The 13238-nt window shown below is 33.6% G+C and overlaps 1 protein-coding gene across 2 annotated transcripts in view; it reads right to left on the reverse strand.

Moving 5' to 3' along the window:
* Nucleotides 1-13238, reverse strand: part of LOC138698185 (phosphatidylcholine:ceramide cholinephosphotransferase 2-like) — a 582479-nt gene that overhangs the window by 532682 nt on the left and 36559 nt on the right. The gene's annotated exons all lie outside the window — the stretch shown is intronic.

Genomic DNA, 13238 nt, shown 5'->3' on the forward strand with positions numbered 1-13238 from the left:
ATCTAATTATACGCCTACAGAACGTCGGTAGAGGTAACGTTGTAACTTTGTACAAGGAAAAAAATACAATCATGATCGTTACTTTGACGTTGCCTACAGCATGAATGTTCCTCCCATGTCGGCGTGATTCCCTCTTTTGTTTTAGATGAAGACATTGCCAATGCTCAGGCAGGCATGCGGTTAACAATGTGCATTACCTAATGTCAGATCCAAAAACACCAAATATGAATTTCGCGAGGAAAAATGAAAACCCCTTAACAGAGAGAAAATAGGGGTTGGGGGGATAGGGTCATAAAGTTTCAATTTTACATTCCGATCCACCTTTAAAGTGGATCATCATCAGCATAAGTCCGATTCATCACACGTCACTGCAGCTTGCTGCTTGCTGGTTATCAGAGGCGCCAGACGTCTGAGCATTAAACATACATAAATTGGAGTTTTATCGCACATTTACCTTGCCCCATATATTCTGTGTTGTTACTTAAGGTCACTTGTGACTCCAACTCAAGAAATACAGTTCTCAAAACATATTATGTGTGTTTTATACACAAATCATCTTGATAAAAGACATTTCAGAATATCATGTTTACTATTTACACCAGCAGTCCATGTGTCCATAGATCAAAATTGAGCATATTTATGTTTTCCTACCTCGGGTACGAGCTACATATTTTTAGAGTTGCCGGTATATTAAGTTGTATGGTCATAATGAGATATTAAGCCTACAGCATGTTATAACTATGACAAACTATATATTATGACGATGTTACATCCACATGCGCTATACTAAAGAAAAAAACACCTGAACACCTGGTATATGTCAAGTCTTTTCCTCTAAATGTTCTACTCAGCTGACGGGGTTTCAGTTGGCCGCAGTTGGAATGTTTTTGCTTTTTATAATAATAATAATAATAATAATAATAATAATAATAATAATAATAATAATAATAAATTACAATATATATATATATTTAAATTGTTTTAATTCTTTAAAATTATTCTAAATTATTTGAATTAAGTTTAATGTCACATAAAATTTGAAAATACCAACAAAATTAATAATTAATAATACATAATTTTGGTCTACAATAATAAAGTTGTATATGTGCAACCGCAAGTGTTAAACGGAAAGCTCTTATTCTAATGATATGCCGTATCATTTAGTGTAAATTCATATTTAAATCATTTTGAAAATGTGACCATTCATTATAAGGGTTGATATGCCAGGAAAACACCTGAAGAGCAAACTTTCAAAAGAAACTTTGTCCACAAAATAAAAAAAAAGAATATAACCTTGTTTCCCCGTTAGAAGGATATATGCACATTTCAGTACACTCATACCGATAAAAAAATTTATTTCTCGTGTATAACGCGATGTAAAGATTGAGGTTTTCTTCAGTTACAACTATGTCTACAAAATGAATACAATCAAACACGACTCTGTCACTTCCAGCAAATCACAGCCGGATTACAATGGAAACCAACGTTCCAAAATCCAAAATGCATTGCATGACATTTGCTCTATTAGAGCTGACTCATTCATTATGGTAAGGTTGTATGTTTGCAATATTGAAATAAATTGTTGTTTAGTCAACTGTCCGAAGACTGGTTTGAAATTCATAAGTTACACCAATAAGACACCACTCGTGAGGCAACTAAGCCAAGAGATAATTGGGTAGAGTGGCCAGTTCTTTTCGCCCTCCGTTGCATACATCGCTGATTAGTAACATATTCATGTTAAATTACCGTACTTCAGATGTACACAAACAATATTGTTCTTCCTCTGACACAATATATCGTCAAGTGAGATGTACGGTTACATTAATTACCATGGAATCTGATAACACTGTGAGTAGGGCAGTGATCTCAAAGCAAGCGCATTTTTCTGACCTTGACGTGATGCGCGGGCAGCAAGCGCTAAGTATGGAAAGAGGAAGGGTTGTGTATATGAATAAGCAACCTGTTGGATTAAGAAAAAAGTGGTGCACAAACCTCAAACGGAACGTGAAATTTTATGTCGTTATTTTTATATGGCTTCTTTCTATTTAATATTATCTATATTGTCTGTAAAATAAAAGTACTAACACTGATTTCTTAATATTGCACTTGTGTTTTAAATCTTAATAACATAATAGAGAGTTAAGAAGGAATATTCACTTAAATTCCATAGTAGTATAATATTATACTGTATTAAGTGGATGAAACACATCATTCATAAAGAAAGTGATATTCCAAAGAAAGAGATTGAGTATGACATGATAAGTTGGAATTTATATTGATGGTATATTTAGCCTTACAAAAGTAATCAATAAACTAATCAAAAGAATATTACAGTACAAAGCAAAGTTACCTAGGTACTGTATCTGTTTTAAGTGTAACTAATATTACATAACAAAACTCTTATCGCATTATGCTTTTAAGGTGATATTTGTGAGCAACTTCCTATCATCAGAATATTAAATTATTTTCTCGAAATCTGCTGAAGCTATAGAGCTGACATTTTTACAACACGACCAAGCGGCATGCTGTATACCACCTCTTTCGTCTGTCTCTTTCCTTTCCCCTGTAAAGCGCTCAGGCTCTCCTGGGCTCTAAAGCGCGCGCTTGCTCCTGTGGGCATCAATTGACATGTCCGGTGTAGGGGATGCTAATCAAGAGACCAGAAAGAAACGTTAGCGTTCAAATGGGAGAGAAGTTAATAAAATAAGGAAGTACAGTATGGTGCATCTGTTGAACATAGAAGTTGAGGGAAAACAGGAGATGCGAGGAAAATTTAGTCAAACGCTTTGGTGAGAATTGGCACAACAAAACAAATCTGCAGTGGTATAAAAACTCTTCATCGATCCTGTTTCTAATGCCCCAGATGAAGAAGGAATTCCAATGTGTGATGTTTAGAAGACAATTGTGGTTTTCACGTTTAAAAAAAGGCAGTATACTTTATTGTTTTCTTGAGATTAAATTTTGTTTGCTCCTTTTTGTAAGTCTTCTTTGACTTAGGTGAAATTGATAATACGAAAATGTGAAGTATTGATTGTTCAGTCTTTAACTTACTTATTGTAGCAAAATATCAAAAAGTTTATTTTTGCTAATACATATTAGTGAAGGTTTTCGTCATTATGGTCATCATCAGACTAATAAGTAGATATCTATGTAAACGTATGTAATCCATGTTAAACATATCGAAATAAACAAATTTTGAAATTTAAAACAACCATCAATAAAAATAAATTATTAAAAATAATTAAAGGTTACATATAAAATTAATTAGAAATTATGCATATTTAATAAAACGTAAGTTACTAACAAATTGTCTGTATGGGAAGAGTTAAAACAATTTTTACGAACCAATGCTTTTCTATCATCACTAAGTTGATTATGGGTAAATTATTAAATGTATATTATACGCGACAATTGTGTGAATGTGGGAAGTAACTGTAAGTAACCACTGTTTATCTAGCAATGGGGAGAAAATTAAATATGCATACTTTTTATAATTTTTTAACTCTTCCCATACAGACAATTTGTTAGTTTTTATTAAATGTGCATAATTTCTAATAAATTTTATATGTAATCTTTAATTATTTTTAATCATTTATTTTAATTGATGGTTGTTTTAAATTACAAAATCTGTTTATTGCAACATGTTTAACATGGATTTACTTATTTTTTTGTAGATATCCACTTATTAGTATGATGATGCCCATAATAATGGCAAAAACGTTCACTAATATGTATTAGCAAAAAAACCTTTTTGATATTTTGATACAATAAATAAGTCAAAGACTATTTATGTTATTATTTTGCTCCTGTTTTTAGATTATTTTTGTCTTTGTTGGTAATATAATTAGAATTAAAAAACCTACAACATCTTTAATTGTAAAATAAGGATGAAATGGGATTTTATCAATATTTCTATTCATAAATAAAAAAATTATTCTAAATAATTATTGTCTATTAAATTTTATTTATATTCAAGATTTTGAACAATCAATACTTCACATTTTCGTATTATCATTATATGACTTATTGGAATACAGATAAAATGAATTCAAAATTCGAATTTTAGGTCAAGTTGGTTTCAAAACTACATCATAAAATGACTGCAATAATCTTTTGACGTGTATCTCCAATCAAAAGGTGCTAGTATGTCCAGAATTGTGACAAACAATACCAACAATCTCCAATCTGATCAATCAAAAACAACTTTGTCCAAACTTTTATATTACACTTCTACAATGACAGCTGAATTTGATTTGAATACTTTGTTTTACTACATTCTGAACAGATTAATGTTCATAATTAAGTAGTCAGTTCACAATTGTAACAATGGAAAGATAATAAAACACATTTTTTGTTCTTACCCTAAAATTCGTTTTGAAGGACAAAGTCTCTTTTGAATACTTGTCCCTCAATTGTAATGGCCTTTTTTCTCCCTAAAATAATTAAGTTAATACCGGTAAATATTTTTGACGTATTACATAATGGAATAATAATGTACTACTGTCCACGAAAGGTGTAATTCAATAATAAAATAATAGATACTGTATATAAATCATCTGATTGAGGTTCTGACTGATATATACATCAGTCTATTATCAGGCAGTAGTCTACATTTCACTTGACGATATTGTGTCAGAGGGAGGATTAGTGTAATACTGTATGTAGCTAGTCGGCGATGTATGCAATGGATAGGAAAAGCAACTGGCCACCACCCTACCCCATTATTTCCCTGGGTGCCTTCTTGGTATCATTTGTGAGATTCAGACCTGTCTTCGGACAATTGACTAAACAACAACTGTAAATAAGTCAAAATTAGAATACCCGCGTAATACAAAGTCGCTGTAAATACACGGTTACACGCGGTTCCTTGAAGAGTATCATGTCAGAGTTTATCAACAGTAATCTCACTAGAGGTTTTGATTTATCTAGAGAAAATGAAAACTCGAGTGGGATTTAATTGACTATTACACGATTAGAAGAAAGTATATAAAGATTAGAAGTAACGAAGTACTCCAATACAATAAAATATTAATTGACTTGCGAAAATACAAAACTGTCTTCAAATTTGTACCATCTCAACATTATAAATATTACGCTAATAGATGGCAGTAGTGTGTTATGAATAGCCAACTATGGAATCTTCATTGAACTCTGTGGAAGGTTACTGGTCAAGAAGGCTTTGTTGATTCAGTTTCATTTTTATTAAAACAGTTGCATTCCACTTCAATTATCCCGATCCCAGTAATCAACGTCATTTGACAGATGATTTTCAATAAATCTTAGTATTAAACAATCTCTGATAAGTGACTATTCATAATATCATATAGCAGAAGCTATAACATAACCTAAATAATATAAACGAGTGTTAGAAAAGTTTTAATTAGGGATGATGAAATAAACAAGAAACATTTTAATTAACGATGATGAAATAAAAAATAAACATGAATAATTTTAAAAGAAACAATTATTGAAAGTACTGTAGGTACAATTTTCAAATTTGAATGTTTTAGTGGTTGGTGGTTCAGTTGATGTTATATTGGACATGTGCGTAAAAGAAGTGAACTCGGTGATGTACATCGTGTATCCCTCAACTTATTCAGGATTTCCGAATGGTGCACTTCATTTATTTGTAAACAGGGTTTCAGGGAATATGCATAGCTATGACCAGTGATCTTTATTCATTCTTGTTCTTGAATGTCAATGTGAGTCATATTTGAAAGTGCTGTGCATCGACTGGAGTGGTTTGTAATTTTCTGTTTTTTGACGTCCAGACCAGTGCAGTTTGAAATGTTGGCAAACAAAGAAATAAATGCTAGGATAGTGATGAAAATAAACAAATGTTAGGGACGCGATAAAATTAAACAAATGCTAGGGACGCGATAAAATTTTGCGATAAGCAGTCATGATTGGTTGAAAGACGTCCTTTCGTACCGTTTTATTGGTCAAAAGTAGTGTGACGTAGTAAAAGTGTAAGAGTCCTAAAAATAATATTGATGATGATGATGATGATAATAATAATAATAACAACAATAAATGTACTGTGGGTCCCTATCACCACGGCATGGCGCGTCCTCAGGTTGCGGATAGAAACGGCAACCAGATATGGAGGGTAGCTGCGAATATATTGAATAAACAGTCGCGGACAGCTGATGAGGGGTGGTCCTTCAGCTTGGGAGTTGGGCGAAGGGTTAACAACCCATCACTGTAAAAAAAACAGCTTGTTACGAAACCACACAATAAGCCTCGGAATGGGACTGATTCTCTGGCACGACCATAGCAAAGGGATAAGGTTACGAGATTTGGTACGTGGAATGTTACAAGTCTATATAGAACAGGAGGGGTAAAGGTAGTAGCAAAAAGAATTAAGTAGATATAGAATATACTTTGTGGATAGATGGGAATAGAATATCACAAATACGAGATTACTTGTAGTATTATAAGAAAGGAAACAATAATCACCAATAGGAACAGGATTCTTTGTTCATAAAAGAATAAAATCAGCAGTGAAAGAGGTCGTATTTATCAGTGACAAGTTGTCGTATTTAGTACTTAAGGGTAGATAGTGCGATACCGTAGTTATAAATGCTCACGCCCCTACAAAAGAGAAAGACGGCCAAATAAAGGATAGCTTCTATAAGAAATTGGAACACACTTTTGATCAGTTATCTAGATATCACATGAAAATTTTATTGAGGATTTCAATGCTAAAGTAGGACAGAAGGATACTTTTAAACCGACTATTGGAAAAAAGAGCCTACACGTAACTAGTAATGATAATGGAGTTAGGTTAGTCAACTTTGCCACATCATAAAACTTAATTGTCAAAAGTACATCATTCACTCATAAGGATATACATAAATATACTTGGACTTCTCCAGATGGATTGATACACAACCAAATAGATCACATCTTGACAGATAAACGGAGACATACTAGTATAGTAGACATTCGAACTTTTAGGGGAGAGGGGCAGACTGTAATTCTGACCATTATTTGGTAATTGGAGAATTAAGAGAAAGACAATCAGTAGCCAAGAGAGTGGAGCAACAAGTTAATATTAGTAAATTCAATATTCTGAAATTAAAGCGCGAGGAATCTAAGCAACATTATCAGTTCGAAATTTCGAATAGGTTTGCCATTTTAGAAAGTTTCGACGAAGTTGAGAAAGAGTTAGAAGTTAATAGCATGTGGGAAAATATCAGAGATAGTATCAAAATTGCAGCTGAGCAGAGCATAGGTTATTATGAAACTAAGAAAAAGAGACCGTGGTTTGATGAAGCTTGTTGCATGGTAGTAGAAAGAAGAAACAGGCAACATTGAAATTCTTACAGGATCCAGTTGAGGCGGATAGAGATAATTATTTCAATAAAAGACGGGAAGCAAGTCGTACACTTAGGAATAAAAAAATGAGATTACTTGAAGAAAAAACTGAATGAGGTAGGAACAAATAGTAAGAATAAAAATATTAGAGATTTATATAAGGGCATAAAGGGATTTAAGAACGGATATCAGGCAAGGGTAAACGTGATCAAGGATGAGAATGGTGACTTGCTTGCAGACGCTCATTCAATCCTGAACTGATGGAAAAACTATTTTGGGCAACTACTAAATGTACACAGACCAAACAGAAATGATCGGGACGAAATTGAAATAGAAACTGCTGAGCCATTTATACCCGAACCCACAGTTTTTGAAGTCAAAATTGCGATAGAAAATCTGAAAAAGTAGAAGTCTCTAAGTATCGATCAAATTCCAGGAAAATTAATACAAGAGGGTGGACGCGCATTATCTAGCGAAATTATGAGCTTGTACTTGCTATTTGGGGAAAGGAAATTGTATGAGTATAATGGAAGGGATCCATAATTGTACCTATTTTAAGAAGGGGGACAAGACTAACTGTAGTAACGTTCGAGGAATATCACTTTTGTTGACGTCGTACAAAATGTTATCCAATATTTTTATGTAGATGAAATTATTGGGGATCATCATGTGGTTTTAGGCGTAATAGATCGACTACTGATCAGATTTTTTGTATTCGGCAGATATTGGAGAAAAAATGGGAGTAGGCTATAAGGGTACAGTACATCAGTTATTCATAGATTTAAAAAAGGCATATGACTGGGTTAAGAGACAAGTTTTATATGATATTATTATTATTATTATTGAATTTAGTATTCCCAAGAAACTATTAATTGACATGTGTCTCAATGAAACGTACAGCAGAGTCCGTATAGGTCAGTTTCTGTCGGATGCTTTTCCAATTCACTGCGGGGTAAAGCAAGGAGATGCACCATCACCTTTACTTTTTAACTTTGCTCTAGATTATGCCATTAGGAAAGTTCAGGATCGGTGCCGGATTTAGGCCTAGGCAACCTAGGCAGTTGCCTAGGGCGGCAATTTCCAGGGGGCGACATTTTCCCTCTCTCTCTTTCTCTTTCTTCTCTTCTTTCCTTTTTCATTTTACAGTAAAATTTCTTTTTAAAACACTTGTTGGTACATCTTTTCTGAAGTTTGTTCTTGAACACCTTTTTGAAGTTGGAACTCGCACTGTCGCGGTCGCGGCGAGAGTAAAAGGAAAGTGTGCAGCTGCATAATTATATTGTAATACCGGTATCACGTTATCACAATGAAATTGCTTACATAAAGAAATATGCAATGCTGAAAATCATATTGGATGTGTTTATTATTTATCGCTATGAATAGTAACCACAACTATTAGTTACATTTCCAATACCTGCTATAGTTAACAATACTATTTAATCACTTTCCAGCATGTTCACTATATAATTCGACATGAAAGGTTTATTCAGCAAAGAGTTGGAGGTTATTTTTTAATTTACTTCATACTTCTTATCGAAGTAAGAAATACTCGTAATAAATACCAACAACAAAACTAATGCTTAAAAATAAACCACAGCCTGGCTTTCAAAAATCAATTTTGTTACAACAGTCAATAAGTATGAATATGTTTCTTTGCATCGAGTCTCATGTGCCTCGTCAGATCGACTTCGATGACATTTCTCTGTGAAGAAAGTGCAAAGGAAATCTTTATAATTCACGAATAAGATGCGTGTATTTTGATTCAAGTAATTTATTGTTTTCTGAGTTGTAACATTTAATTTAAAACTAATTTAAACTAAACATGACCAGTATAATAACTGCTTATAAATTGTTTATCGGAGTTTGGGAGCGGCAAATTTTAGAACTGCCTAGGAGTGGCAATGGTATACTAAATCCGGCCCTGTACAGGATAACAGAGAGGGTTTGGAATTGAATGGGTTACATCAGCTGCTTTTCTGTGCTGATGACGAGAATACGTTAGGAGAAAATCCACAAACGATTAGGGAAAACATGGGAATTTTACTTGAAGCAAATAAAGAGATAGGTTTGGAAGTAAATCCCGAAAAGACAAAGTATATGATTATGTCTCGTGACCAGAATATTGTACGAAACGAAAATATAAAAATTAGAAATTTATTATTTGAAGAGGTGAAAAAATTCAATATCTTGGAGCAACATTAACAAATGTAAGTTACACTCGGGAGGAATTTAAACGCAGAATAAATATGGGAAATGTCTGTTATTATATTTTGGTTGAGAAGCTTTTGTCATCCAGTCTACTCTCAAAAAAGCTTAAAGAATTGATAAAACAATTATATTACCGGTTGTTCTGTATGGTTGTGAAACTTGGACTTCCAGTTTGAGAGAGGATCAGAGGTTAAGGGTGTTTAAGAAGAAAGTCCTTAGGAAAATATTTGAGGCTAAGAGAAATGAAGTTACAGGAGAATGGAGAAAGTTACACAGCGCAAAACTGGACGCATTGTATTCTTCACCTAACATAATTAGGAACATTAAATCCAGACGTTTGAGATGGGCTCGACATGTAGCACGTATCGGCGAATCCAGAAATGTATATAGAGTGTTAGTTGGGAGACCGGAGGGAAAAATACCTTTAGGGAGGCCGAGACGTAGATGGGAGGATAAGATTAAAATGGATTTGAGGGAGATGGGATATGATTGTAGAGACTGCGGGCTTATGTGAGGGCTGCAATGACCCTGAAGTTCCTTAAAGGCCATAATAATAAAAATAATAATAAAGTTTTTGCGATGCGCCCTGGTACTATTTTATTTACGACTACACCTATAGTTACAAGGATAACGACCTTCCTTCCCTAACCCACGGTCCTTCATAACGTAATTACCAGACATCGGATACTAGGGCAAATGCCTATTTTGTTTCTTTAGGAGAAAAGTAAAAATAATTATTAATATATGTGTTTCATGGAAATTGAAAGGTATTCAAAGAGTTTTATAGTGCCCTAAAATGCCCTAAAACGGTTATTAGAGCCTAATTTGTTAATATTCGCCTAAAAATGCCTAACTCACTGTAAAGTTTCGCATTTTACTCTTACTTTTATAATTTATACATGCATTCACTGCGAAATTTAAGGGATTTAAAAAGTGGAAAGTTTGCTTCACACCGGCCATGAAACCATTGATAAAGGAAACAAAATGTTTTGAATCTCACGACACTCGCAATAGATTTCACCGAATTTAACATGTTTGGAGGCATAAATGCCGACAAAGAACCAACCTTAGTTTTGAAGCAGGCAACAATCACAACATGTGCTGCTACCGATTCAGAGATATACTATACTATAAAAATGACTGTTTTCGGTCTGAAACCGATTAGCTGTACTGCCCTTCAGAGTGTCATAAAATCACAATTTTTGGAGAAAGAGTGTTTTTTAAATATTTATGAAAAGTCGTAAAACTGCGAATTAGTAGGGTAAACCGTTACAAAATATTTAAAAGAATGGCCCTCCTAGTGTTAACACTACCAGGAAATGCAACAATAAGTGGAACTTTGTATTTTTGTCCAATTGAATCTCAATAACAACGGTTCATTTGAATGCTCGTTAACAGTTGCTCTTTCCCCCACCTTATTTGTGTTGAGAAGTTTTGAGCGGTAGGACGTTTTCCTGTGAAGTTTAACGCGATAATGCCGAAAAATATAAGAGCAAAATCTACATTGATCCAGCAATGGCTAACGGAATATTCAGAATTCACTTATGATGGAAAAATAATATTCTGCAAGATTTGTAGCAAACAGGTATGTAACAATAGTTGAAATATATAAATTCTATTAATTTTAATGAGTAGGCCTATAATATTTATACATTGACTGAGCTATCCTGGGATATAATTCTTTTTAAGACCACTACACTTTAACCTTTTAAATTCCGATAGTTAAAGTATTTGCAGGTCATTAAAATTTTGATTGTTCGAACCCATTAACTTTGTGATAGAAATACGGCAATACAACAATTAGGATTTTATTTTAATTCAGTTTACTTTACATTTTTAGATTTCGCAAGAAAAGAAGTGCCACCTAAAGCAGCGTGTGCAAGGAGCGGCTCATAAGGCTAAAGCTCAGCAGAAAAATCAACTGCAACAAACTTTACTAACACAGCCTACTTCATCCAATCTCAGCAGCAATTTCTATGCTGATTTAACCAGAGCGTTTGTTGCTGCTAACATTCCCTGGAATGCAATTGAAAATCCGGTTTTAAGACAGTTTTTACAAAAATACTGCAAACAAAATATCCCATCTGAGTAGACCCTAAGAAAAAATTACTTAGACAGAATATACAATGAAACTTTAGCTTCCATTCGGGAGGATATAGGTGATTCTTACATATGGGTCTCTGTGGATGAAACCTCAGATCCTATGAATAGGTATATAGCAAATATGGTAGTAGGAAAACTTAGTCCTGATGGACCTTCGATTCCACACCTCGTATGTGTTAAGGAACTTTCGAAAGTGAATAGCCAAGCCATTGCTTATTTTGTAAATAAAGGCCTACAGTCTTTATACTCGGGTAATATAGACGATTCTAAAGTTCTGTTGTTTTGTACTGATGCTGCCTCATACAAGGTTGCTGCAGCTCCACTTCTTAAAACATTTTATCCTAACCTCACGCATGTAACCTGTCTAGCACATGGCCTTCACAGGGTTTCTGAAACAATCCGGAATGAATTTCCTCTTGTCAATTCGTTTATTTCTAACACAAAAAAATGTTTTTGTAAAGCCCCATCCAGGATTTCAATATTCAGAGAGAACTTTCCAGATATCCCACTCCCACCTCAGCCGGTTGTTACACGATGGGGAACCTGGATTTAGTCAGTGGTGTATTATTCTAAGTATTTTAAAGAAGTGGTCACAGTTATTGATAAATTACCTGAAACTGATAGTGCAGCGTGTGTGAAAGCAGTGAAAGATTGTCTGAATGACTCACGGGTGAAAAACGATATTGCCTACATAACATCAAACTTTTCTTTCATACCTGCAAGCATTGAACAATTAGAACGTGAAAAACAATCTCTTTGTAGCCAAATAGCAATAGTAAAGGAAGCTCAAGTGAACATACATTGTGCTTTGGGTGAAACTGGGAAAAAAAGTTAAAAATAAGTGGGACAACGTATTAAATAAGAATGTAGGATTTTCATTGTTGGAAAAAGTATCAAGAGTGATATCGGGGGAAAGTGTAAATGTTCCAGTAAGTATTGATGTTTCTATTGTACCTAATTTAAAATTTGCGCCTCTCACATCAGTTTCGGTTGAAAGAAGTTTTTCTGCTTTGAAAATGATTCTCAGTGACAAAAGGCAAAGGTTAACTGTGGAGAATTTAGAAAAAATTCTGGTGGTGTACTGTGCAGATAATTATAATAAAGTCTGAGCATGGAACTTAATTTCAATAACTTAAAATGAGTAATCTTGATATCAATAATCATTATTTCATTAGTTTGAATATATTAAATTTGTGCAGCTCTGTTTATAAATATAATATAGTATTCTTTTTTAATGTTTATACATACTTGTTTGTGCGTATTTTAGTGTATAACTAAAAATTTCAGTGAAAGAAATAAGTATGATACCTTGATGTGCCTAAAATGCCTATTTTCATTAAAATAGAGCCTAATTTTACAAATTTTGAGCTTATTTTAGGCGCCTAAAACTGCAATTTTTAGTGCCTAAAAATCCGATGTCTAGTAATTACGTTGTCGTCTTCCATCTTCCGCGACATTTATGCGAGGAATATTGCAACTGGCTGAAGATGCTCCTCTCTATCGAGAGACTTAAAAGCGAAAACCTCTAACAAATAGATTATATATATATATATATATATATAATACATAGACACAGAGTAAATGAAACCTAAGTTGACGTCTTCTTA

Source organism: Periplaneta americana, chromosome 4 (genome assembly GCF_040183065.1).
Source record: "Periplaneta americana isolate PAMFEO1 chromosome 4, P.americana_PAMFEO1_priV1, whole genome shotgun sequence".
Lineage (NCBI taxonomy): Eukaryota > Metazoa > Arthropoda > Insecta > Blattodea > Blattidae > Periplaneta > Periplaneta americana.